General features: G+C 43.8%; 1 protein-coding gene, 1 long non-coding RNA gene, 5 other non-coding genes and 1 pseudogene across 20 annotated transcripts in view; all 8 read right to left on the reverse strand.

Annotated features, from left to right (window-relative positions):
- The window catches only part of TEX14 (testis expressed 14, intercellular bridge forming factor), a 150091-nt gene that overhangs the window by 70825 nt on the left and 51277 nt on the right, over positions 1-27989 (reverse strand). The window lies entirely within an intron of this gene.
- Positions 802-1015, reverse strand: LOC112442864 (small nucleolar RNA U3). The gene has a single exon (XR_003031151.1). It is a non-coding gene; the product is annotated as a small nucleolar RNA U3 (small nucleolar RNA).
- LOC132343001 (uncharacterized) lies at positions 803-27984 on the reverse strand. Its single transcript, XR_009491638.1, has 2 exons — positions 3706-27984; positions 803-3203 (listed from the first exon to the last, which is right to left on the reverse strand). It is a non-coding gene; the product is annotated as an uncharacterized lncRNA (long non-coding RNA).
- On the reverse strand, positions 7996-8211 carry LOC112442865 (small nucleolar RNA U3). The gene has a single exon (XR_003031152.1). It is a non-coding gene; the product is annotated as a small nucleolar RNA U3 (small nucleolar RNA).
- Positions 17893-18103, reverse strand: LOC112442868 (small nucleolar RNA U3). The gene has a single exon (XR_003031155.1). It is a non-coding gene; the product is annotated as a small nucleolar RNA U3 (small nucleolar RNA).
- On the reverse strand, positions 21821-22034 carry LOC112442863 (small nucleolar RNA U3). The gene has a single exon (XR_003031150.1). It is a non-coding gene; the product is annotated as a small nucleolar RNA U3 (small nucleolar RNA).
- Positions 26453-26645, reverse strand: LOC112442870 (uncharacterized; annotated as a pseudogene).
- Positions 27768-27983, reverse strand: LOC112442866 (small nucleolar RNA U3). Its single transcript, XR_003031153.1, has one exon. It is a non-coding gene; the product is annotated as a small nucleolar RNA U3 (small nucleolar RNA).

A 27989-nucleotide genomic window follows, 5' to 3' on the forward strand; every position in this document is an offset into this window, starting at 1 on the left:
AATTCTTTGGCGCTCAGCCTTCTTCACAGTCCAACTTTCACATCCATACATGACCACTGGGTCATAGCCTTGACTAGACGGACCTTTGTTGGCAAAGTAATGTCTCTGCTTTTGAATATGCTATCTAGGTTGGTCATAACTTTCCTTCCAAGGAGTAAGTGTCAGTCAGCATCCGCAGTGATTTTGGAGCCCAAAAAAATAAAGTCTGACACTGTTTCCCCATCTATTTCCCATGAAGTGATGGGACCAGATGCCATGAACTTCGTTTTCTGAATGTTGAGCTTGAAGCCAACTTTTTCACTCTCCTCTTTCTTCAAGAGGCATCTGCATATCTGAGGTTATTGACATATCTCCCGGCAATCTTGATTCCAGCTTGTGCTTCTTCCAGCCCAGTGTTTCTCATGATGTACTCCACATATAAGTTAAATAATCAAGGTGACAATATACAGCCTTGACGTACTCCTTTTCCTATCTGGAACCAGTCCGTTGTTCTAACAGTCAGTCCAGTTCTAACCGTTGCTTCCTGACCTGAATATAGATTTCTCAAAAGGCATGTCATTTGGTCAGGTATTCACATCTGTTTCCTTTACAGCTTTCAGGGGCGGGGCCCGCATTAGTCAATCTATGCAGCAAATGCCTTCCGGGCTTATAAAGACTTGGGTTGTGACTGGCTGTCACTCTACATTATGTAAATTAAGCCTGATGAGGTACACGTTTTTAAAACATAGCTAAAACACGGGTGAGTTAAATAAGAAACATAAAATGATTCCTTTTCTTAGGGAAAGATCAATTGTAAGTGAAACCACTCAGACGGTGTCCTCTCCCTCTTACTCTCCCAAAGGAAGAGAAGAACGATCATCAATGGCCAGTGGCAGCTGCAGACGCAACACCAAGGACCAGCTTCACGCTCAGGAGAGGACACTACATCTCCTCCTCATGGTTTCGGGTGCTCTACACATTCAGAGAAACTTCTCTAGTAACAAACTATAGAAATGATCCCTGAAAGTATAGTCTTAACCTCCAGCCCCCGGCCGCTGCCAGGTCTGTGCTAGCTGTGCACTTTTCACTGAGGGCAACACAGTTTCCCCACCACTTCGTCATTTTTTCTTCTGCTGGGAAAAAAAGCAGAAAGAGCTCTTGCAATACAGCTTTCAAATGCTGTCACTTATCAACTCATTTGAACATTTTCACTGAAAATGTAATTTAACACTTTTTAAAAAATCAAACTTAATTTACATAATACAGAGTGACAGCCAATCACAACCCCAGTCTTTAAAGCCCAGGAGGCGCTTGCTGCACAGATGGACTAAAGCCGCCCTGCCCCTGAAAAGGAAAGGGAGGGTCTTTGCTCCTGAGAACCTAGCTGATTCCACTGATTACTCAACCTTCAGTCAGTTCAGTTTAGTTCAGTTGCTCAGTCGTGTCCAACTCTGAGACCCCATGAATCGCAGCACGCCAGGCCTCCCTGTCCATCACCAACTCCAGGAGTTCACTCAAACTCACGAGCGGCTGCATTCAAGCCTATTCAAGAAGTCAGACTTTAAAACTCTCATAAGAGATCACCATGACTAAGGCAGAGACGAGGACTGGGTGGCTGACAACCAGCTCTGGAAAACAGAACCTTTGGGGTTTTGGCCACAGGATTGCACTACCTGTTCACACTTTCTGATTTTTTAAAATAAAGCTGGCTGCTGTCTTTGACATCATTTCTTCTCCTGACAAATACCTGAGTGCTAACTCTGACAAAACTAGCTACTATTTATTGTGAGTTTGCCAGCACCATTCATCATTTTAACTGCTTTAACTATGAGACCAATACGAGTATAATCGTCCCATTTTTATGGATGGGGGACTAAGGCACAGAAAGGCCTCGGGTAACTGGCCTGAGGTCTGTCAATAGCAGAGCTGGTAGGTGTCACCTTAACCATCATTCTGGTTTGGCTTTCTATGTGCTAAAGATTACTCTAGGTACTAGGCAAACAGAGGCCCCTACTCTCACAAAAAGCTTACACCCTGCTAGGGGAGAGAGATGGCAACAATTACCCAGAGGATGAGACGATGAGGCATGCAGAGGATGATAAGAGTCCAGAGAGGGATTTGACGGCCACTTCAGATTTGGGTGCTCAGGGAAGGCCTCTCTTTGGAGGTTGCATTTAAGTGGAGAAAACAACATCAACAAGCAGGGCTACTCTTCGCTGTGGTGTTTAGGTTTTTAGGTTTTTCTTTCTTGAGGCAGAGCTCGGGCTCTAGAGCAGTTGGGCTTAGTTGCTCTGTGGAGGTTGCAAAAAACCATGTTTTTTCCTTCTAACACTTGCAATGAGACTTCTTAAAAGAATTGTATTCTTGCTCTACTCTATAGCAGAGGCTGGTCACTTACTGCTTACTTTGTACCTGTTCCAGTTCACCTGGACTACCTGTTCTTCGGTGAACTTTATGTAAAATATTAATATTTACTTTTTAAAAATCATTTTAAAATTTATTTATTTTTGGTTGCCCAGGTTATTCGTTGCTGTGCTCAGGGTCTTGAGATGTAGTGAGTGGGGTCTACTCTTCATTTTCTCTTGTTTCAGAGCGTGGACTCTGCGGCGTGGGGCGGGAGTGGCGCAGTTCACTGGTTGTGGCACACAGGATTTAGTTGCCCTTGGCATGAGGAATCTTCCTGGACCAGGGATGGAACCTATGTCTCCTGCCAACACTGTACACTGTACCACCAGAGAAGCCCTCAGTATGTCATTTTGATGCACAATTCTTTGAAGAAGGTATGTAATTGTGTCTTTACCTTCTAATTGCTTTCTGAGAATCTGCTTCTCAAGTTATAACCTTCAGACTGGTTAAAATAAAATTTTTGTTTCTTCTTGACATTGAATTGAAGTTTCATCAACAAACCAACCCCCAAGTCCTGTCAACCCTGCCACTTAACATCTCTTTCAGATCTCGTCTTTCTCTATCATCCCTACCATCATCTGCCAGGGAGATGCATGCAGTATGTTTCAGTGGTCCCCACATTGGGCACCCCACCCCTCCCCAGAAGTATAATCACAACATAGCTTTTATTTATTTTTATTAATTAATTTATTTATTCATTTCATTTTTGATTGTGCAGGTCTTCATTGCAGCACGGGGGCTTTCTGTAGTTGCAACGAGCAGGGGCTATTCTTCGTTGCAGTGTGCAGGCTTCTCCTTCTCCCGATGAAGAACACAGGCTGCAGAGCACACAGACTTAATTGCTCTGTGGCATGTGGAGCCTTCCCAGAGCAAGGGTGGAATCTGTGTCCCCTACATTGGCAGGTGGGTTCTTAACCACTGGTCCACCAGGAACTCCCGCCACACAGCCTTTAGAGTGACCTTCAAATGTACAGCTGATGTCACTCTTTCAACAGTGCCCACCACCTTTAGTTTTCTGTCCACCACCTTTTGCCAAATTCTGCCTTCCGTCATTCCTCTTTTGGGCTAAAGTCCTGTGGGCTTCCCAGGTGGCACTAGTGGCCGAGAACCTGCCTGCCAATGCAGGAGACATCAGACACAAGGGGTTCGATCCCCGGGTTGGATGATCCCCCCGGAGGAGAAAACTGCAACCGACTCCAGTGTTCTTGCCTAGAGAATCCCAAGGACAGAGGAGCCTGGCAGGCTATGGTCCGTAGTGTCACGAAGGGTCAGACAGGACTGAAGTGACTTAGCATTCACACACACGTCTTATTTCCTTACCTTGAACTGAGATATGGAGAAATAAATCACCGTAAAGGACAGGAAGGGGTCTGCCTACATGTGTCAGGAAGGAGTGACCTGGCTAATAGGAGAGTAGAGAAGGGGAAAGTAACTGTTTCAATACCCTTGGTCGGCCCACCCAAGCATGAAAATAAACCCTCAAATCATAATACCCATAAATTCAATCAGGAAACTAAAACACCAAACTGCATCCGACAAATTTTCCTTCATTTCAAGGAAAAATCACAGTTTAGGACGTCCCTGGTGGTCCAGTGGTTAAGACTCCATGCTTTCACTGCAGGCAGTGTGGGTTCCATCCCTGGTCAGGGAACTAAGATCCCATAGGCCGCATGGTGTGGTCAAAAGAAAGAAAAACCACAGCTTACACAAAAGTTAGGTAGGGGAAAAAAACACAACATCTATTACATAGGTTAAAAAGTATTGTATAACTTGAACATGTGAAAAAAAAAAAACAGAAAACAGCTCCTAATGGCAAATATCCATCTACCTTCTGGGACAGTAACAGGGGGTGAACCACTCAGAAGAGTCCCCTGCCTCATACTCCTCCCGAGGAAATGCACAGTCATCAGCGGCAAATGGCAATTAGCAGCACCAACAGCTGAGCTGACACTCAAGAGAACGTACCTCCTTGTGGATTTCAGATTTCGAGGACTCCACACAGAAACGTCTCTAGTAACAGCAGATTATAGAAATAATAACTCCTAAAACCAGTCTTGACTTTAACCTGGCAACCTCCGTTGGATCCATGGCAGCCACACACTTTTTATGGATGGCAGCATTTTCCAACATTCTTCTTATTTCAGAAATACCATATAAATGATTTTCAAACTGTTGGTACCAAACCAAACTTGGGTCCACATGCAGTAAAGCCAATCTACTGACACAGGCTGTGGTGAAGAAAGGCACAGGGTTTATCCCAGAGCACCAAGGAGTTTGGGCCTTTTAAGCACTGGCTACCTGGCCTCCTTTTCATACTGTCCGAGTCAAAGCTATGATTTTTCCAGCAGTCATGTACGGATGGGAGAGTTAGACCATAAAGAAGGCTGAGGCCCGAGGAATAAAGGCTTTCAATCTGTGGTGTTGGAGATAACTCTTGAGAATCCCTGGGACTGCAAGGAGACCAAACCAGTCAATCCTAAAGGAAATCAACCTTAAATATTCATTGGAAGGACTGATGATGAAGCTGAAGTTTCTATTCTATTCTCTGGCCACGTAATGGGAAGAGTCGACTCATTGGAAAAGACCTTGATGCTGGTAAATTTTTTAAGCAAAAGGAGAAGAGGGAGGCAGAAGATGAGATGGTCAGAGAGTATCACTGACTCAATGGACATGAATTTGAGCAAACTCTGGGAGAGAGCAGAAGACAGAGGAGCCGAGGTAGGCTGCTGGCCATTAAGGTCCAAAGAGTCGGACATGAGTAAAAAGAACAAAAAATCTGTCAGGTAAGTAAGAAAGATTATGTACCTCAACTCCTAACAAAATAAAAAAATTACTTAAGTGTGGTTTCCCTCGTTCATTAGGAAACTACTATTTCTATAGTACTGTAATAGTATTTCTAAGCACTACTTCTACAGTGCTTCCAGGCCATGTACATGGATCACACCATTTAATCTTCAAAATAACCCTAAAAATAGAGGAAATGGAAATTTATGTAAAATAAAAGTAATCAAAAACTTTGAAGAAGCAAATACAATCAAGCAAATATCCTTGATGAAATAAATGAAAATGTGAGAAAAGGAATATGCGATAAATAGGATTAAAGGATTAATTTTCAAGGTTCAACAATCTCTTGAAAAGGTACAGATACAAGTTTTTTTAAGTACAGCCATGAAAATCCTTCCAGACCCCAGAGGATGAGGAATAGTAACAGAGAATAAAAGGGGTTTAACATTAATGAACAGCGATAGTGGGAACAAACCCGCCTGCCTATGAAGGAGATGTAAGAGATGTGGTTGATCCCTGGCTCGGGAAAATCCCCTGGAAGAGAGCATGGTAACCCACTCCAACGTTCTTGCCTGGAAAACCCCATGGACAGAGAAACCTGGCTGGTTACAACCCACAGGGTCACAGTCAAACAACACTGAAGCGACTTCACACACACATACACATATATTAAATATATACATGACACATACATGTTTAAAAAAACAAAAAACGAGTTTCATGTTGAACGACCCCGCTGCTACACTAGCACGTAAGACTGAAAATAGTAACCTTAAGAGAGCGCTTAAGATCACGAACTCCTTATTGCCAAATTCAAATTTAAACTGAAGGAACTACAGAAAACTACTAGACCATTCAGGTATGATCTAAATCACGGTAATAGGGTGGAAGTGACAAATAGATTCAAGGCATTAGAATCTGATAGAGTGCCTGAAGAACTATGGATGGAGGTTCATGACAGTGTACAGGAGGCAGTGATCAAGACCATCCCCAAGAAAAAGAAATGCAAAAGGGCAAAAACGTTGTCTGCAGAGGCTGAGAAAAGAAGAGAAGCTAAAGGCAAAGGAGAAAGGGAAAGATATATCCATCTGAATGCCGAGTTCCAAAGAATAGCAAGGAGAGATAAGAAAGCCTTCCTCAGCGATCAAGGCAAAGAAACAGAGGAAAACAAAAGAATGGGAAAGACTAGAGATCTCTTCAAGAAAATTAGAGATACCAAGGGAACACATTTCATGCAAAGATGGGCTCGATAAAGGACAGAAATGGTATGGACCTAACAGAAGCAGAAGATACTAAGAAGAGATGGCAAGAATACACAGAAGAACTATACAAAAAAGATCTTCGTGACACAGACAACCACGATGGTGTGATCACTCATCTAGAGCCAGACATCCTGGAGTGCAAAGTCAAGTGGGCCTTAGGAAGCATCACTACGAGCAAAGCTAGTGGAGGTGATGGGATTCCAGTTGAGCTATTTCAAATCCTAGAAGATGATGCTCTTAAATTTCTGCATTCAATATGACAGCAAATTTGGAAAACTCAGCCATGGCCACAGAACTGAAAAAGGTCAGTTTTCACTCCAATCCCAAAGAAAGGCAATGCCAAAGAATGTTCAAACTACTGCACAATTGTACTCCTCTCACACTCTAGCAAAGTAATGCTCAAAATTATCCAAGCTATGCTTCAACAGTACAGGAACTGAGAGCTTCCAGATGTTCAAGCTGGATTTAGAAAAAGCAGAAGAACCAGAGATCAAATTGCCAACATCTGTTGGATCATAGAATAAGCAAGAGAATTCGAGAAAAACATCTACATCTGCTTCATCGACTACGCTAAGGATCACAACAAACTGGAAAATTCTTGAAGAGATGGGAATACCAGACCACCTGACCTGTGTCCCAAGAAATCTGTATGCAGGTCAAGAAGCAAGTTAGAACCAAACATGGAACAACAAATTGGTTCAAAATTGGGAAAAGAGTATGTGAAGGGTGTATATTGTAACCCTGCTTATTTAACTTACATGCGGAGTACATCATGCGAAAAGGTGGGCTGAATGAAGTTCAAGCTAGAATCAAGATTGCCAGGAGAAATATCAACAATCTCAGATAGGCAGATAACACCACCCTTATGGCAAAAAGCAAAGAGGAACTAAAGAGGCTCTTGATGAAGTGAAAGAGGAGTGGAAAAGTTGGCTTAAAACTCAACATTCAGAAATCTAAGATCATGGCATCTGGTTCCATCACTTCACAGCAAATAGATGGGAAAACAATGGAAACAATGATAAACTGTTTTCTTGGGCTCCAAAAACAGTGCAAATGGTGACTGCAGCTATGAAAGTAAAAGACACCTTCACTCCTTGAAGGAAAAACCATAACTAACCCTAAACAGTCCACTCCAGTCAAAGAAAGAGTTTTGCCAGTAGTCACATATAGATGTGAGAATTCGACTACTAAAAAAAGCTGAGTGCCGAAGACCTGAACTATGGTGTTGAAAAAGTCCCTTTGTACTGCAAGGAGATCCAGCCGCTCAGTCCCTAAAAGAAATCAGACCTGAACATTCACTGGAATGACTAGATGCTGAAGCTACAGTCCACAGCGGTAAACTAACTCTAACGTTCATTTTTACAAATAAGACAACCACTGAAAAACCCTTACAGTGCTCCGCAAACGCTTGCCATGTGTTCCACTTCCTGAAACAGGAGGAAGCCAAGCCAAGCCTACTCCAAACACAACACCGCGTAACAGAACCTAAGAGAAATCTCATACAGATAACAAGATTACCAAAGCCAACGAAGTCTCATTTTTCAGAACATCAAATAGAAACGAAACCACTCAGACGGCGTTTTCTCCCTCTAACTCTCCCAGACGGGAGAGAAGAACGATCATCAACGGCCGATGGCAGCTGCATCAAGCAGCACCAAACGCCAACTTCACGCTCAGGAGAAAACGCTGCGTCTCTTCCTCGTGGTTTCGGGTGCTCTACACGATCAGAGAAACTTCTCTAGTAACAAACTATAGAAATGATCCCTGAAAGTATAGTCTTAACTTCTACCGGCCAGCCGCTGCTGGGTCTGCGGGAGCCGCTCACTTTCTACTGACGGCCACACTTGTGTCGCTCCCCTCGCCGCCTCACAAACATTTTCCATATTACATCCTGAAACTTGGTAAAACGGCAAACTTCAAAATACCATATTCGCTCGGAAATAGCCCAGAAACACTTCAAAGCCGCAGTACGCCTCATTAGCATACGGCTTCCTGGCACCCAATCGCAGGCGGCCGCTTCCGACTCCTACTCCAGCCTGCCGTCGCCCCAGCCACCGCATCCCGAGCTCCGCACCCAGGCAGGGTCGCCGCGCCCCTCTGCAGGCCGAGCGCACGCTTCCTGCCACCGGTCCGCGTGGACGGCCTCTGCCTGCTGAAGTCCGCCTGCTTGGAGAGGCCAGGTTTCTTTTGTCTTGAAAGAGAGGTGGGGGCGAGGGGGGAGGAGAAAACACAGAGAACTAGTCTAATCCTGCATAGTAACAAAGGCACCCACGGTGGTTTATGAACGTCTTCTCCACGAATAAGGCATTTTAACCCATGGTCTCACTTCCTGCTCTAAAGGGAAAGGGTGTGGTTATGTCCCCATTCTCACACAGCTGGCTGGAGCACCTGTCACAAAGCTCCTCAAGGGAACCACAGGTGCTACTAGGTACCTGTGGCACTTGATCAAGCCCGGTTCTTTCTGGAAAACCACGGTGTCTGCATCAGGCGGCCTGAGCTCCAGTCAAGTTCATTTCTCTAAGAAAGCATTACATACACCATCTCAAACTTTGGTCGTGAATGACTGATCTTCCTGGCTTCCACATCTCACAGGAAGCCAACCATTTACTTGTGGCAAAAGTTAGTCCCAGCTTCTCCTCAAAGAACACACCTTACCTACGATGCTGTGTAACTGTCACTTAACTTCCTGTTGTAAAGAGGTTTCTGCCCCAGGTCTTCCAGCATGCCAGAAAGCACAGTGCTCTGTGAACATGCAGTCCGTGGTTTTCTGAATCAACCACATTTTTTCATTGCATCACAGTAACATGATTGGGGGCAGGAGCAAAAGGGGACGACAGAGGATGAGATGGCTGGATGGCATCACTGACTCGATGGACGTGAGTCTGAGTGAACTCTGGGAGTTGGTGATGGACAGGGAGGCCTGGCATGCTGTAATTCATGGGGTCGTAAAGACTGAGCGACTGAACTGAACTGAAATGAACATGAATAAGGTGACTATCATTTCATCTCATCCTACCACCTCTAGTTGAGCAGTTCCTTAAGTCTTAAAGAGTTATAAGGTCCCTTCCAGTCATTTTCACACAAGAGCCCCTTGTCTCTGGTCTCAGCCCTTCCGCATCCTTTCTCCTTTCCTCCAACCTTTCTGGGGACCCCTCACATTCCACGCCAACCTTTGGCCTCCTTTGAGCAGTTTCTCAGCTCTCCTTACCTCTTTGGATGCTTCCCGTCAGCTTCCCAGCTAACAGTGACCACACTGTGTTTTGTTTCCCTAATTACCTTTCTAAGTGCCTCTACCTACTGTGTTATAAATGCATTTACTTCTCCCTTCTAAACTGTGAGGTGTTTAAAGCAAAAAGAGTGCGCACCTTTTGGCAGCTCTTTGCAGGAGCTCTTTGCAGGAGGTCCCCTTTGTCTTGTCACTTTAGCAAAGCTATACAGCAAGTAACCTTAAACTAGGCATCCCCACACTCCACTCATCTCCTGGCCCTAGCACACCTTCCAAATCTTTTTTTTTTCCCTTCCGTATCTTTTGATCACACAATACCTTGCCTAACCTGTTGGTTCTCTCTGTATATCAAAGATGTAGAAATGAAGAATAAATAATTAACAGGTGGCCAGATCTCTTCCCCAGTTTCCCCTTTAGTAATCTTCAAACTGTATGGAACAAACTGTGTAAACAAGATAGCATCTAAACAAAAATAACAAGAAGTCAACAAGCCTGCAAGCAGGGGGGATAATGATGATGACTCTGACCCCCTATCTCCAACCATTAACTGAGCTTACGTCCCTTTTCCCTGTTAAAAACTTTTATGGCCCAGCAGAACCTAGGAGCTGGTTTTCAGGGCTGTGAGTCCAGCTTCTCCCCAGATTGCTGGTATTCTGATTAAAAGCAATGTTTTCCATTTCTACCAACACTTGCCTCTTGAGCACTGATTTTCAAGCAGCCGGCTGCCAGACCTGAGTTCAGTGACAGATTCAGGTCTTGTTTACCACTGTATCTCTAGCCCCTTACCTTGCTGCAGTCTCCCACATTTTATTGATGGTGGCATTTTTTCCACATTCTTCTCTTTTCAGAAATAACATATAAATGCATTTTCAAAATGCCGTTTTATATACAACTTTTAAAAATCTGAATACTCTTTAAGAGTTTTTATTTTTTCTTTAAGGAACTAAGACTTCACATTCTTAGCCTATTACAAATCAGTACTTAATCTGAAGCTCTTATCTTCTGTCTCTAAAAGACACTAACACTTCTTCCTGACTCCTATAAGACCAAGGTGTGCTGGGATGTATCAAATTAGTTTTCTAACCTTATAAATATGACACCAAGCATCTGTGGATGAGGTTATTTATTACTGTCATTTTTAATTTAACCTTCTAAAATCCTGAATTTTAATTTGACTCTTTACTTTTAGAACCTCTGCTGGTTACTCACTTGAACGTAGATATGAGCAGTACATATCGGTGATGAAAAAAAAATTACTTTTAAGACAGAACAAGAAAAGTATACCAAATTTTCCCTGCCATTTGAGCCACTAACACTCCCCTTTAGCGTGCATTATGTATCTGTATTATACATTAATAGATTGCCTTTGACACAAGAATTCCTATGTACCTCCCCCCTAAAAAAAATTGATTTCCTCCTGGCACCAGTAAGGTAACTTGTTAGGGGTCCTTTTCTCAATCCTGTAAGGGGTCACGATGACCCACAATTCACCTTGCTGGACTATATAAACTGTCAACGTGTTAATCTGAGGTATAATCCTTTGTCTCAAAAACTTCTGTAACTGTACTTTGACCTCTAATAGCAGAATAGTCCTCAGAACTTTCTGAGAGACTGTCTCATAGGTTATAATCCTCAGGTTGGCGCGAATAAAATTTTCCATTTCTTTCTTAAGATTGAAAAAAATTTTTTTTGTTGGCTGCACTTGAAGACATGTGGGATCTTAGTTTCCTGACCAGGGACTGAACCCAGGCCACTGAACTGCCCTGGAAGTCTATCTTAGATTGACTGTTTATTTTTTCTTGGCTGATTTTAAATTGCATTTAGTTAAACCAACATAATAATAAAAGAAAAAGTCATACCACTGAGGGGGAGAAAGAACAAACCATCTTAAAACAACTAATGAAAGTCCCTCAGTTGCATCTGACTCTTTGTGACCTCACGGACCTCATGAACCATAGACTGCGAGGCTTCTCTGTCCATGGAATTCTCCAGGCCAGAATACTGGAATGGGTAGCCATTCCCTTCTCCAGGGGATCTTCCCAACCCAGGGACTGAACCCAGGTCTCCCTCATTGCAGGTGGATTCTTTACCATCTGAGCCACAAAGGGAAGCCCTAAAACAAAATTATGTTTAAAGCTACTTTGAATCCATTTTCCTTGTAACTCTTCCTATCCTATTACTCATAACAAGACCTGTATGTCAACCAGTTGAGTATCAAAGGTGTGTATGTATTTCCCTGCAATATGTGGGAAATGCTCAGTCACTTAGTCCGGTGTCCGACTCTTTGCGACCCTATTGAATGTAGCCCACCAGGATCCTTTGGCCAGGGGGATGGATTCTCCAGACAAGGATACTGGAGTAAAAAAAAAAAAACGCTGCAGTGGCTTCCTGACCCAAGGACTGAACTCACGTCTACTGCATCTCTTGCACTGCAGGGGATTCTTTACCCACTTAGCCATCCAGAAAGCCATTCCTATGGCTTGTTCCTAGCCTCATCCACCCAGAAAAAGGTAAAACACAAAAAGCCTTTACTCAAAAAGAAAAACACAGGATACTTGGGTGGAGGGTATTTTAAACTGCATTTAGTTAAACCAACAGGCGATTATACCATGGAAGTGACAGATTCAGGGGATTAAAATCTGATAGAGTGCTTAAAGAACTATGGATGGAGGTTCATGACATTCTACAGGAGGCAGTGATCAAGCCACCCGCAAGAAATAGAAATGCAAAAAGGCAAAATGGTTGTCTGAGGAGGCCTTACAAATAGCTGAGAAAAGAAGAGAAGCAAAAGGCAAAGGAGAAAAGGAAAGATATATCCATCTGAATGCAGAGTTCCAAAGGATAGCAAGGAGAGATAAGAAAGCCTTCCTCAGTGATCAATGCAAAGAAATAGAGGAAAACAATAGAATGGGAAAGACTAGAGATCTCTTCAAGAAAATTAGAGACACCAAGGGAACATTAATGTAAAGATGGACATGGTGAAGGACAGAAATGGTATGGACCTAACAGAAGCAGAAGATAGTAAAAAGAGGTAGCAAAAATACACAGAAGAACTATACAAAAAAGATCTTAACAACCCAGATAATCACAATGGTGTGATCACTCATCTAGAGCCAGACATCCTGGAGTGCAAAGTCAAGTGGGCCTCAGGAGGCATCAGTATACACAAAGCTAGTGGAGGTGACAGAATTCCAGCTGAGCTATAGAAAATTCTAACGTCATGCTGTGAAAGTGCTGCACTCAATATGCCAGCACATTTGGAAAACTCAGCAGTGGCCACAGGACTGGAAAAGGTCAGTTTTCATTCCAATCCCAAAGAAAGGCAATGCCAAAGAATGTTCAAACTACCGCACAATTGCACTCCTCTCACACTCCAGGAAAGTAATGCTCAAAATTCTCCAAGCCAGGCTTCAACAGTACGTGAACTGTGAACTTCCAGATGTTCAAGCTGGATTTAGAAAAAGCAGAGGAACCAGAGATCAAATTGCCAACATCCGTTGGATCATCGTAAAAAGCAAGAGGGTTCCAGAAAAAATATCTACTTGTGCTTTATTGACTACACCAAAGCCTTTGACTGTGTGGATCACCATAAACCGTGGAAAATTCTGAATGAGGTGGGAATACCAGACTACCTGACCTGCCTCCTGAGAAATATGTATGCAGGTCAAGAAGCAACAGTTAGAACCAGACATGGAACGACAGACTGGTTCCAAATTGGGAACGGAGTATGTCAAAGCTGTATATTGTCACCTTGCTTATTTAACTTATATACAGAATACATCATGAGAAATGCCAGGCTGGATGAAGCACAAGCTGGAATCAAGATTGCCGGGAAAAATACCAATAACCTCAATATGCAGATGACACCACCCTTATGGCAGAAAGCGAAAAAGAACTAAAGAGCCTCTTAATGAAAGTGAAAGAGGAGACTGAAAAAGTTGGCTTAAAACTCAACATTCAAAAAACTAAGATTATGCCATCTGGTCCCATCACTTCGGCTTCCCTGATAGAATCCACCTGCAACTTGGGAGACCTGGGCTCGATCCCTGGGTTGGGAACATTTCCTGGAGAAGGGAAAGACTACCCACTCCAGTATTCTGGTCTGGAGAAGGATCTCAAAGAGTCGAACATGACTTTCACCCATCACTTCATGGCAAATAGATGGGGAAATGATGGAATCAGTAAGAGAATTTATTTTCTTGGGCTCCAGAATCACTGCAGATGGTGACTATAGCCATGAAATTAAAAGATACTTGTTCTTTGGAAGAAAAGATATGACCAACCTAGACAGCATATTAAAAAGCAGAGACATTACTTTGCCAACAAAGGTCTGTCTAGTCAAAGCTATGTTTTTTCCAGTAGTCACATATGCATAAGCTGAGGAACAAAGAATTGACGCTTTTGAACTGTGATGCTGGAGAAGACTGTCGAGAGTCCCTTGGACTGCAAGGAGATCCAACCAGTCCATCCTAAAGGAAATCAGTCCTGAATATTCATTGGAAGGACTGATGCTGAAGCTGAAACTCCAATACTTTGACCACCTGGTGTGAAAAACCAACTCATTGGAAAAGACCCTGATGCTGGGAAAGACTGACGGCGGAAGGAGAAGGGGATGACAGAGGACAAGACAGTTGGATGGCATCACCGACTCAATGGACATGAGTCTGAGCAAGCTCCAGGAGCTGGTGATGAACAGGGAAGCCTGGTATGCTGTAGTCGCAAAGAGTGGGACACAACTGAACAACTGAACTGAAGCCAACATGATTATAAAAGAAAAAAATCATAATACTGAGAGGGGAAGAGAACAAACCATCTTTGTGGAGGGTGGGGGGAGGGAGGAATGGCTTACCTGCCAGAGATCAACGAATCACCTTGAAAAATACTATGAAAGAAAGCACTGAAAAACTACTAACAGGAAAGGAGAATAGCAAAAAAAAAAAAAAAAAAGTAAAGAAAAATACCCCTGCTTAAATATATGCAGAAACCACACACACAACATTCTCCTCCTTCAAAGAAAAAATAAAAACATTCAGAAACAAAAACACGCTTAAAAACCCCAGAGAATAAGACTCAGTTCAGTTCATTTCAGTGGCTCAGTTGTGTCTGACTCTTTGTGACCCCCATGGACTGCAGCACGCCAGGCCTCCCTGTCCATCACCAACTCCCGGAGCTTAGTCTGTGATGCCATCCAACCATCTCATCCTCTCTCATCCCCTTCTCCTCTCGCCTTCAATCTTTCCCAGCATCATGGTCTTTTCAAATGAGTCAGCTCTTCGCATCAGGTGGTCAAAGTATTGGAGTTTCAGCTTCAACATCAGTGCTTCCAATGAACATTCAAGGACTGATTTCCTTTAGGCTGGACTAGTTGGATCTCCTTGCAGTCCAAGGGACTCTCAAGAGTCTTCTCCAACACCACACTTCAAAAGCATCAATTCTTCGGTGCTCAGCTTTCTTTATAGTCCAACTTTCACATCCATATATGACCACTGGAAAAACCATAGCCTTGACCAGACAGACCTTTGTTGGCAAAGTAATGTCTCTGCTTTTTAATATGCTAAGTTGGTCATAACTTTTCTTCCAAGGAACAAGCGACTTTTTATTTCATGGCTGCAGTCACCGTCTGCAGGGATTTAGGAGCCCAAAAAATAAAGTCTGCCACTGTTTCTGAATCTATTTGCCATGAAGTGATGGGACCAGATGCCATGATCTTAGTTTTCTGAATGTTGAGCTTTAAGCCAACTTTTTCCCTCTCCTCTTTCACTGTCATCAAGAGGCTTTTGAGTTCCTCTTCACTTTCTGCCATAAGGGTGGTGTCATCTGCATATCTGAGGTTATTGATATTTCTCCCGGCAATCTTGGTTCCAACTTGTGCTTCATCCAGTCCAGTGTTTCTCATCATGTACTCTGCATATAAATTAAATAAGCAGGGTGACAATATATAGCCTTGAGGTACTCCTTTTCCTATTTGGAGCCAGTCTGTTGTTCCATGTCCAGCTCTAACTGTTGCTTCCTGACCTGCAATACATATTTCTCAGAAGGCAGGTCAAGTGGTCTGGTATTTCCATCACTTTAGGAATTTTTCATAGTTTATTGTGATCCACACAGTCAAAGGCTTTGGCATAGTCAATAAAGCAGAAATAGATGTTTTTTTCTGGAACTCTCTTGCTTTTTCGATGATCCAGCGGATGTTGGCAATTTGATCTCTGGTTCCTCTGCCTTTTCTAAAACCAGCTTGAACATCTGGAAGTTCACAGTTCACATAATTCTTGAAGCCTGGCTTGGAGAATTTTGAGCATTACTTTGCTAGCATTTGAGATGACTGCAATTGTGCGGTAGTTTGAGCATTCTTTGGCATTGCATTTCCTTGGGATTGGAATGAAAACTGACCTTTTCCAGTCCTGTGGCCACTGCTGAGTTTTCCAAATGTGCTGGCATATTGAGTGCAGCACTTTCACAGCACCATCTTTTAGGATTTGAAATAGCTCAGCTGGAATTCCATCACCTCCACTAAGGGCCCACTTGACTTCACATTCCAAGATGTCTGGCCCTAGGTGAGTGATCACACCATCGTGATTGTCTGGGTCATGAAAATCTTTTTTGTACGGTTCTTTTGTGTATTCTTACCACCTCTTCTTACTATCTTCTGCTTGTTAGGTTCATACCATTTCTGTCCTTTATTAAGCCCATCTTTGCATGAAATGTTCCCTTGGTATCTCTAATTTTCTTGAAGAGATCTCTAGTCTTTCCCATTCTATTGTTTTCCTCTATTTCTTTGCACTGATCACTAAGGAAGGGTTTCTTATCTCTCCTTGCTATTCTTTAGAACTCTGCATTCAAATGGGTATATCTTTCCTTTTCTCCTTTGCTTTAGGCTTCTCTTTGCACAGCTATTTTAAGGCCTCCTCGGACAGCCATTTTGCTTTCTTGCATTTCTTTTTCTTGGGGATGGTCTTGCTTCCTGTCTCCTGTACAGTGTCATGAACCTCCATTCATAGTTCATCAGTCACTCTATCAGATCTAGTCCCTTAAATCTATATTTCACTGCCACTGTATAATTGTTAGGGATTTGATTTAGGTCATATCTGAATGGTCTAGTCATTTTCCCTACTTTCTTCAACTTAAGTCTGAATTTGGCAATAAGTAATCATGATCTGAGCCACAGTCAGCACCCGGTCTTGTTTTTGCAAACTGTATAGAGCTTCTCCCGGAGAAGGCAATGGCACCCCACTCCAGTACTCTTGCCTGGAAAATCCCATGGATGGAGGAGCCTAGTGGGCTTCAGTCCATGGGGTCTAGAAGAGTCGGACACGACTGAGCGACTTCACTTTCACTTTTCACTTTCCTGAGTTGGAGAAGGAAATGGCAACCCACTCCAGCGTTCTTGCCTGGAGAATCCCAGGGACGGGCAAGCCTGGTGGGCTGCCATCTACGGGGTCACACAGAGTCAGACACGACTGAAGTGACTTAGCAATAGCAATAGAGCTTCTCCATCGTTGGCTGCAAAGAATATAATCAATCTGATTTCAGTGTTGACCATCTGTTGATTTCCATCTGTCCAACACACAGTTGTGGATGTGACTGGTGATGGAATCAAGGTCCGATGCTATTAAGAGCAATATTGCATAGGAACCTGGAAAGTTAGGTCCATGAATCAAGGCAAATTGGAAGTGATCAAACAGGAGATGGCAAGAGTGAACGTTGACATTTTAGGAATCAGCAAAATAAAATATACTGGAATGGGGGAATTTAACTCAGATGATCACTATATCTACTACTGTGGGCAAGAATCCCTTAGAAGAAATGGAGTAGCCATCATAACAACAGGAGTCCAAAATGCAATACATGGATGCAATCTCAAAAACAACAGAATGATCTCTGTTTATTTTCAAGGCGAACCATTCAATATCATGGTAATCCAAGTCTATGCCCCCAACTAGTAATACTGAGGAAGCTAAAGTCAAAAGGTTTTACGAAAACCTACAGGACCTCCTAGAATTAATACCCCCCCAAAAGATGTCCTTTTCATTATAGAGGAGTGAAGAAACATGTGGAGTCAATAGGAAAATTTGACCAGAGTACAGAGGACAAAGGCTAATAGAATTCTGCCAAGAATATGCACTGGTCATAGCAAACACCAGACCCATTCCACAAACACTTAAAACATAACCCAACAAGCCTAATTATATCACATAAAAGTGACAGTACACTGCTTTCAACAAACCAGTTATAAACAAAACCACTCAGATGGTGTCTTCTCCCTCTTACTCTCCCAAAGGAAGAGAAGAACGATCACCAATGGTCAGTGGCAGCTGCAGAAGCAACACCAAGGACCAGCTTCACGCTCAGGAGAGGACACTACATCTCCTCATGGTTTCGGGTGCTCTACACATTCAGAGAAACTTCTCTAGTAACAAACTATAGAAATGATCCCTGAAAGTATAGTCTTAAACCCCAGCCCCCGGCCGCTGCCGGGTCTGTGCTAGCTGTGAACTTTTCACTGAGGGCAACACAGTTTCCCCACCACTTGGCCATTTTTTCTTCAGCTGGGAAAAAAAGCAGAAAGAGCTCTTACAATACAGCTTTCAAATGCTGTCACTTACCAACTCATTTGAACATTTTCACTGAAAATGTAATTTAACATTTTTAAAAAATCAAACTTAATTTACATAATACAGAGTGACAGCCAATCACAACAATGCCAGTAGGCATTTGCTACACAGATGGACTAAAGCTGCCCCGCCCCTGAAAGCTGTAAAGGAAAGGGCGGGTGTCTGCCTTTGCTCCTGAGAACCTAGCTGATTCCACTGATAACTCAACCTTAGCAGCTGCATTCAACCCTGTCCAAGAAGTAATAAGAGGTCACCATGACTGAGGCAGAGACGGGGACTGGGTGGCTGACAACCAGCTCTGGAAAACAGAACCTTTGGGGGTTTTGCCACAGGATTACACTACCTGTTCACACTTTCTGAATTTTTAAAATAAAGCTGGCTTCTGTCTTTGACATTATTTCTTCTCCTGACAAATACCTGAGTGCCAACTATGACAATACTGCTGCTGCTACTGCTAAGTGGCTTCAGTCGTGTCCAACTCTGTGTGACCCCATAGATGGCAGGCTCCCCCCTCCCTGGGATTCTCCAGGCAAGAACAGTGGAGTGCGTTGCCATTTCCTTCTCCAATGCATGAAAGTGAAAAGTGAAAGTGAAGTCACTCAGTTGTGCCCGACTCTTAGCGACCCCATGGACTGCAGCCTACCAGGCTCCTCTGTCCATGGGATTTTCCAGGCAAGAGTACTGGAGTGGGGTGCCATTGCCAATACTAGCTACTATTTATTGTGAGTTTGCCAGCACCATTCATCATTTTAACTGCTTTAACTATGAGACCAATACGAGTATAATCGTCCCATTTTTATGGATGGGGGACTAAGGCACAGAAAGGCCTCGGGTAACTGGCCTGAGGTCTGTCAATAGCAGAGCTGGTAGGTGTCACCTTAACCATCATCCTGGTTTGGCTTTCTATGTGCTAAAGATTACTCTAGGTACTGGGCAAACAGAGGTCCCTACTCTCACAAAAAGCTTACACCCTGCTAGGGGAGAGAGATGGCAACAATCACCCAGAGGATGAGATGATGAGGAATGCAGAGGATGATAAGAGTCCAGAGAGGGATTTGACGGCCACTTCAGATTTGGGTGCTCAGGGAAGGCCTCTCTTTGGAGGTTGCATTTAAGTGGGGAAAACAATGAATACAATGACCCAAAGAAACGAACAAGGTTGTGTGTTCCAGCAACTGGAAGACAGCTAGAGAACACAGGGTAGGAGGAAGAGCAGGCAGGCCAATGTCTGAGGATTTTCTAGGCAAGTCCAACTCCCGGGGAGTCTGGATTTTAAGTGTGAGGGAAGCCATTGAGAGGCTGGAAGCTGTGAAGACCAGTTCCGAGGCCACTGCAAGCAAGGTGTCTGAAGGAGAGATCATGGTAGCTTGCAAGGAAGGAGGAGAAACATGGGCTGCTCTGGAAATTCAGTTAGTAGGATGGGACTCACTGGTGGGCTTGCTGCAGGAGGAGGAGTGGGGTGTCAGGGAAAGAGATTTCAAAGATTGACATGTTGGCAATTCAGTGGGTGGTGCTGCTACAGCAAAGACTGGAGAAAGAGGGATTTCTCATTTAAAGGAGGGGCATTCTCACAAAGGGGGAAAGGAGTGCTCACCTATTGTCCTTGCTTTATCTAATTTCACCCTTAATGACAGCTCTATGTGTTAATGCTATTTATATTCATTTACACAGAGAGACAGATTGGGGTCAAGGAACTTCCCAGGAACCCACAACTAGTAAATGACAGACCAAGGCATATTCCTGGGGCTTCCCTGGTGGCTCAGAGGTTAAAGCGTCTGCCTGCAATGTGGGGGACCCAGGTTCGATCCCTGGGTCGGGAAGATCCCCTGGAGAAGGAAATGGTACCCCACTCCAGTATTCTTGCCTGGAGAATCCCATGGACAGACAAGCCTGGTGGGCTACAGTCCATGGGGTCGCAAAGAGTCGGACACGACTGAGCGACTTCACAGAACAGAAAAGAACAGGAGGCATATTCCAGAGCATAAACTGCTCCTCTCACCGCTCCCAATATTTCAAGAGGACCGAGAACTAATTTAGGCTTACAATGAAAGCTTGGCCACTATAGATCCATAAAGAGAAACTCATGGAAGAACTACAGACATTTAATAGCAATGAGAGTAAAAGAGGTTTAACACTGACTAATAATGGCGATAGTGGTAAAGAGCAAAAAGAGACGCGGGTTCAATCCCTGGCTGGGGAAAAATACCCTGGAAAGAAGATGGCAACCCATTTCAGTGCATTTGCCTAGGGAACCCATGATAAACTTGTCAGGTTAGAGACAGCTCACATGACACACAGACAAATATGACTGGAATGACTCAGCACACACAGAGCTATAAAAGAGAAACCCTCCAGCGCTGTGACAAAGGCCACTGGCAATAAGGTCAGTCAGTTCAGTCACTCAGTAGTGTCTGACTCTTTTCGACCCCATGAACCACAGCACGCCAGGCCTCCCTGTCCATCACCAACTCCCGGAGTTCACTCAGACTCACGTCCATAGAGTCAGTGATGCCATCCAGCCATCTCATCCTCTGTCGTCCCTTTCTCCTCCTGCCCCCAATCCCTCCCAGCATCAGTCTTTTCCAATGAGTCAACTCTTCGCATGAGGTGGCCAAAGTACTGTGTTTCAGCTTTAGCATCATTCCTTCCAGAGAAATCCCAGGGCTGATCTCCTTTAGAATGGACTGGTTGGATCTCCTTGCAGTCCAAGGGACTCTCAAGAGTCTTCTCCAACACCACACTTCAAAAGCATCAATTCTTCGGCGCTCAGCCTTCACAGTTCAACTTTCACATCCATACATGACCACTGGGAAAACCATAGCCTTGACTAGATGGACCTTTGCTGGCAAAGTAATGTCTCTGCTTTTGAATATGCTATCTAGGTTGGTCATAACTTTCCTTCCAAGGAGTAAGTGTCAGTCAGCATCCACAGTGATTTTGGAGCCCAAAAAAATAAAGTCTGACACTGTTTCCCCATCTATTTCCCATGAAGTGATGGGACCAGATGCCATGAACTTCGTTTTCTGAATGTTGAGCTTGAAGCCAACTTTTTCACTCTCCTCTTTCTTCAAGAGGCATCTGCATATCTGAGGTTATTGACATATCTGCCAGCAATCTTGATTCCAGCTTGTGCTTCTTCCAGCCCAGCGTTTCTCATGATGTACTCCACATATAAGTTAAATAATCAAGGTGACAATATACAGCCTTGACGTACTCCTTTTCCTATCTGGAACCAGTCCGTTGTTCTAACAGTCAGTCCAGTTCTAACCGTTGCTTCCTGACCTGAATATAGATTTCTCAAAAGGCATGTCATTTGGTCAGGTATTCACATCTGTTTCCTTTACAGCTTTCAGGGGCAGGGCCGCATTAGTCAGTCTATGCAGCAAATGCCTTCTGGGCTTATAAAGACTTGGGTTGTGACTGGCTGTCACTCTACATTATGTAAATTAAGCCTGATGAGGTACACGTTTTTAAAACATAGCTAAAACACGGGTGAGTTAAATAAGAAACATAAAATGATTCCTTTTCTTAGGGAAAGATCAATTGTAAGTGAAACCACTCAGACGGTGTCCTCTCCCTCTTACTCTCCCAAAGGAAGAGAAGAACGATCATCAATGGTCAGTGGCAGCTGCAGAAGCAACACCAAGGACCAGCTTCACGCTCAGGAGAGGACACTACATCTCCTCCTCATGGTTTCGGGTGCTCTACACATTCAGAGAAACTTCTCTAGTAACAAACTATAGAAATGATCCCTGAAAGTATAGTCTTAACCTCCAGCCCCCGGCCGCTGCCGGGTCTGTGCTAGCTGTGAACTTTTCACTGAGGGCAACACAGTTTCCCCACCACTTGGCCATTTTTTCTTCTACTGGGAAAAAAACAGAAAGAGCTCTTGCAATACAGCTTTCAAATGCTGTCACTTATCACCTCATTTGAGCATTTTCACTGAAAATATAATTTACCAGTTTTTAAAAATCAAACTTAATTTACATAATACAGAGTGACAGCCAGCCAATCACAACCCCAGTCTTTAAAGCCCAGGAGGCACTCGCTGCACAGATGGACTAAAGCAGCCCCGCCCCTGAAAGCTGTACAGGAAAGGGCGGGTGTCTGCCTTTGCTCCTGAGAACCTAGCTGATTCCACTGATTACTCAGTCTTAGCAGCTGCATTCAAGGCTCTCGAAGAAGTCAGAGTTTCAAACTCTGTTAAGAGGTTACCATGACTAAAGCAGAGATGGGGGCTGGGTGGGTGAGAATCAGAGCTGGAAAACAGAACCTTTGGGGTTTTTGCCATAGGACTGCACTACCAGTTCACACTTCATCAGTTTTTAAAATGAAGCTGGTTGTTGCGTTGACATCCTTCTTCCCTTCGCAAATAATGAGTGCTAACTATGAAACTGTTGTTATCGTTCAGTCGTTAAGTCATATCTGACACTTTGCAACCCCGAGTGCTGCACTGCAGCACCTCGGGCTTCCCTGTCTTCACTTTTTCTCTGAGTTTGCTCAAACTCTTGTCCATTGAGTCGGTGATGCCATCCAACCATCTCATCCTCCGTCACCCCCTTCTCCTCCTGCCTTCAATCTTTCCCAGCATCAGGGTCTTTCCGATGAGTTGGCTCTTCGCATCAGGTGGCAAAAGTATTCAAGCTTCAGCTTCAGCATCAGTCCTTCCAATGAATATTCAGGGATGATTTCCTTTAGGACTGACTGGTTTGGTCTCTTTGCAGTTTAAAGGACTCTCAAGAGTCTTCCCCAGCATCCCAATTAGAAAGAGTGAAACTATAAAACTGCTACCTAGTATTTGCACCAGCTTGCCAGCCACCAGTCATCATTTTAAGTGATTATACAAATATCATCCCATTTTTACAGACAGGGGGACTGAGGCACATAAAGACTAAGGAACCTGTTGAGGTCTGTTAATAGCAGAGCTGGTAGGTTTCACCCAGATGTGTTTTCTATGTGCTAAAGATTACTCTAGGTACTGGGCAAACAGAGGTCCCTACTCTCACAAAAAGCTTACACTCTGGTAGGGGAGGGAGATGACAACAATTACCTGAGAGGATGAGATGATGAGGCATGCAGAGGATAAGAGTTCAAACAGAGAGGGATTTGACGGCCACTTCAGATTTGGGTGCTCAGGGAAGGCGTCCTTTTGGAGGTTGCATTTAAGTGGAGAAAACAATGAATACAATGACCCAAAGAAAGGAACAAGGTTGTGTGTTACAGCAACTGGAAGACAGCTAGAGAACACAGGGTAGGAGGAAGAGGGGAGGGCAGGCAGGCCAATGTCTGAGGATTTTCTAGGTAAGGCCAAGGCCTGGGGAGTCTGCTTCTTCAGGGTCTGCTGTGGGAGTTCTAACTCCTTTGCCATTCATTTGCTGAAGGTCAGAAATTTCTCCTAAACCTGCTCCAACTGAACTCTGTCATCACTGCTCACCCCATTGCTCTACCTAATTCAGTTCCTCCTCCATTTCCCCCATTAACACAAGGAATTATTATCCACACATTTGATCAAGTCAGAAGACCTGACAGTTATCCTTGACAGCTCCCCTCACTCATGTCTTCAGTGATCCCAATGAAATGAAATTTATGGTTTATATTTCAAAGCAGAACATGAAAAAATTAAACCTAAAATTCTGTGTGTTTGTTTGGGCTTCCTCCATCAAATGCAATGTGCATCATTACACATTAATCAGAGTCCCTCAAAAATGGGAGTGCTGGTCAACCATAAATTTTTTTTTTCTTTCTTTTGACATTAGCAATGGGATTTCTTAAAAGAATTTCATTCTTTCTCACCTCTGTAGGAGGGCATGGTGACTTGCTGCTTACTTTGTACAAGTTCACTGGGACTACCTGGTTCCTTGGTGAACTTTATATAAAATATCAGTATGTCATTTTGATGTACAATTCTTTGGAAAATGTATATGACTGTCTTCGACTTCTAACAGCTTTCTGAGAGTCTGCTTCTCAGGTTAATCCTCAGATTAGCTCAAATAAAACTCCCATTTTTTCCCCTTCTTCTTGTTAGTTGAATTTTGTCAACAAATCAATCCCAATTCCTGTCAACTTTACCACTTACATATCTCACAGATCTCCTCTTTCTCTATCATCACTTCACCTTCTCCCAAGCAGATGAATGCAGCAGGTGCCTAACTGGCCTTCACACTTGCCACCTCATTGCTGTTGTTTAGGCACTAAGTCATGTTTTACTCTTTGTGACTCCATAAACTGTAGCCCGCCAGGTTCCTCTGTGCAAACTCACCCCTCCCGAAAAGTATAACTGCCATAGAGCTTTTAGAGTGACCTTAAAACACACAGCAGATGCGGTCACTCTCGTTCAATAGCTGCCCTTAGCTTTCTGTCCACCATGGTTCGACCAAATTCTGCCTTCTTTCACTCCTCCTCTGGACTAAAGTCTTATAAATCCTAAGCCTACACATATTCTATTTCCTTAGCTTAGACTGAGATACAAAGAAAGAAATCACTATAGAGGACAGGAAGTGATGTCTGCCTACATGTTTCAGAAGAGTGACTTGACTGACAGGAGAGTACAGGAAGCAAAGTAACTTTGTTTTAATACCCTTGAAAGTGAAAGTGAAAGTCAGTCAATCCTGTCTGACTCTTTGAGACCCCATGGATTATACAGTTCAAAACACTAGAGTGGGTAGTGCGGGGAGCCGGTGAGGCATTCTGCTCATGACAAAGGTCATGAGGAAGGAGGCTCGGCATACGCAAAGGCGGGATCGAGCCTCAGGAGTCCCCCCGGATATTCTCGAGCATTTCCCCCCCAAAAACCAGAGTCTGCCTACTTTATTGCTTTGTGCTCTCACCTCTGACTTTACTGGGGGCTGTCCCCTACCACCATCTCGCTCTCTCTCTGTCAAAGAGTTAACTTACAGCTCCAATTAATAATGTCCCTGGGCAATTAGGAGTGTTTAAATCCAAACCCCTCAGATGGCTCTCTAACTCGCCTGACAAGTTTACCCGGACTCCTGCAGCTATGCATACGATTGTTTACAGTCTCCTAGCCTCCAGAGGCACGGGAAGCTTAAGATATTCAAATAGCTTAGAGCCTCTCAGAGAGTTAAAAACTGTCAGAATAAACTAGTAAAGGATTTCATTGATGAGTCAATGCTTGTTGCCAAGTTTTCACATCCCCTGAATTGTATCCTTGAATGTGTATTAATTAATAGTTGGTATATAGTAAAAAATAAGTAGTGGCCTTGGTGTTAGTAACTTTAGACCCTTAAGGTAATAAATTCTTTCCTTTGTTGTAAACCCATTACACATCCGCCCTATAGGAATGCAATTTTATCTTTGGAAGATGGTGCCAAACCTTAAAATAATTACTCTTAGAGAAAATAAGTCTTTGTTGATAAGTCCTTGTCAAGAGTCATAAAATGTTAGTAGGCCTTCTGGCCAGAAGATGATATAAATCACCTAAACCATTTGTATACGATAAATTTGCAGGAAAGAAACCTTGGTTTTTGATAAGAATCAAAGACTGCTGACTTTGCATCCCCTATTATCCTCTATGTGTAACTTAGGGTATAAAAGCCCCTGTTAAAAATAAAGCTACGGGCCTTGTTCACCAGCGCTTGGTCTCCCCATGTCATTCTTCCCTTTAACTTCCAGCTGAGTCTCCATCTGGAGCGCGGAACCCACCACGCTTACTAATTATGCCTGGGCTTCTAAGACCCACTCGAGAAGGTGTCTAGGGTGAGGCACCTTCCGCTATTTGAGAGGGCGCCTGCGGCCTACGTAAGTGGTGCAAACTTCTTGTCTTGAAGTTTTATTGGTCTCCTGCGTAAACCAAGCTACTCAGCTTCTTTTCTCCACTGAATTTTCCTACTGAGCTATCCTCATTCTATTGTTCTCTATATCTCTAATTAGCATATAAATAGTCGCCTAGGCCGTCTCTCCTTCGAATACCCTGGATCAGCTGGGGCTGGTCCCCAGCAGGGTAGCCTATCCCTTCTCCAGCAGATCTTCCCAACCCAGGAATCAGGGAATCGAACTGATATCTCCTGCATTGCAGGCGGATTCTGTACCAACTGAGCTGTGAGGGAAGCCCTTAATACCCTTGGGCCACCCCTAATGTGTGAAGGAGCTCATGACCTGTAAATCCAATCAGAAAACAAAAACTTAAAATTGCATCAGAGAAACTCCCCCCTCGTTTCATTGGAAAAATCACAGATAGTGTTCCCCGCCTCTTACTCCTCCAGGGGAAAAGAACAGTCATCAAAGGCAAAAGGCAGTTACAAATGCAACATCAAGAGATGACTTCACATTCTGGAAGAAAACCTGCCTCCTTGTGGCCTTTGAGGACTCCACACAGAAACCTTCCAGTAACAATCTAGAGAAATCTCTTAAAACATACAGTTGCTTTAACCCCAGAACCTCTGCTGGGGTCATGGCAGTCAGTTCAGTTGCTCAGTCGCGTCTGGCTGTTTGCGACCCCAGGCACTGCAGCACGTGAGGCCTCCCTGTCCATCAACAACTCCCGGAGTTTACTCAAACTCACATCCATCGAGTAGGTGATGCCATCCAACCATCTCATTTTCTGTCATCCCCTTCTACTCCTGCCTTCAATCTTTTCCAGCATCAGGGTCTTTTCCAATGAGTCAGTTCTCAGCAAGTGGCCAGAGTACTGGAATTTCAGTTTGAGCATCAGCATCAGTCCTGCTAATGAATAATCAGGACTTATTTCCTTTAGGGATCACAGCAGCCACACACTTTGTATAGATAGTGACATTTCTCATATAAAGGCAGATTCTTTTGGGGGGGGGGAGTGCACACGGTGTGGCTTTCCCTCATGCCTCAGACAATTAAAAAAAAAAACAAAACCTGCAACGTGGGAGATGTGGGCTCAATCCTTGGCTTGGAAAGATCCCCTAGAAAAGAGCACGGCTACCTACTCTGGTACTCTTGCCTGGAGAATCCCTATGGATAGAGAAGACTAGCACACTACATACAGCCCAAGAGGTCGCAAAGAATTGGACGAGACTAAAAATCTATGGTTTTTCCAGTAGTCATGTGTGGATGTGATTTGAACTATAAAGAAAGCTAAGCACCGAAAAATTGAGGCTTTTGAACTGTTGTTGGAGGGGACTGTTCAGAGTCCCTTGGACTGCAAGGAGATCCAAACCATCCTTCCTGAACAAAATCAATCCTGAATATTCCCTGTAAGGACTGATGCTGAAACTGAAATTCCAGTAGCTTGGTCAGCCGATATAAAGAACTGACTCTTGGAAAACCACTCTAACGCTGAGAAAGCTTCCTCAAACCAAAATTAAAGCCTAAACCTCAACGATATACTCCAGTTCAGTCATGTACGACTCTGCGACCCCTTAAACCACAGCATGCCATACCTCCTTGTTCATCCTCAACTCCTAAAACCCAGCAAATCTCAGCGACATAGAAAACTCAAACTCAATTCTCCATATAGCTAAAAAACTAACACCACAGAAATCTTACTTTTCAGAACATCAAAATAGGAAAGAAACCACTCAGACGGCGTTTTCTCCCTCTAACTCTCCCAGACGGGAGAGAAGAACGATCATCAACGGCCGATGGCAGCTGCATCAAGCAGCACCAAACGCCAACTTCACGCTCAGGAGAAAACGCTGCGTCTCTTCCTCGTGGTTTCGGGTGCTCTACACGATCAGAGAAACTTCTCTAGTAACAAACTATAGAAATGATCCCTGAAAGTATAGTCTTAACTTC

The sequence above is a fragment of the Bos taurus genome, chromosome 19 (assembly GCF_002263795.3).
Source record: "Bos taurus isolate L1 Dominette 01449 registration number 42190680 breed Hereford chromosome 19, ARS-UCD2.0, whole genome shotgun sequence".
NCBI classification, from domain to species: Eukaryota; Metazoa; Chordata; class Mammalia; order Artiodactyla; family Bovidae; genus Bos; species Bos taurus.